The sequence below is a fragment of the Penaeus japonicus genome, unplaced genomic scaffold, assembly GCF_977035675.1.
Source record: "Penaeus japonicus unplaced genomic scaffold, GWHDUDI00000001_assembly GWHDUDI00000022, whole genome shotgun sequence".
In the NCBI taxonomy this organism is placed as follows: domain Eukaryota; kingdom Metazoa; phylum Arthropoda; class Malacostraca; order Decapoda; family Penaeidae; genus Penaeus; species Penaeus japonicus.
Window position 1 is genome coordinate 33,284,541 of NW_028234424.1, and position 500 is coordinate 33,285,040.

Genomic DNA, 500 nt, shown 5'->3' on the forward strand with positions numbered 1-500 from the left:
TCGAAAAAAAAAAAAAAAACGAAATACGAAATGCGAGTTTTTTTTATTGCACATTAATCAACCAGCTACCAAATGACCTCTTTTCTGCCATCTTCATTAAACGCGTGACGTAATCACCGGGGGTTTCGTTGCGGCCTCGTGATTTGTTTCTTTTCGAGACGGACTTTGGACAGAAGTGTCATCATCATTATCACATGGGGGAAAAAAAAGGAGAGAGAGAGAGAGAGAGAGAGAGAGAGAGAGAGAGAGAGAGAGAGAGAGAGAGAGAGAGAGAGAGAGAGAGAGAGAGAGAGAGAGAGAGAGAGAGAGAGAGAGAGAGGAGAGAAGAGGAGAGAGAGAGAAGGAGAGAGAGAGAGAGAGAGAGAGAGAGAGAGAGAGAGAGAGAGAGAGAGAGAGAGAGAGAGAGAGAGAGATAGAGGGAGAGAGAGAGAGAGAAAGAGAAAGAGAGATAGAGATAGATAGAAAGATAGATAGATAGATAAAGAGAGAGAGAGAAAGAA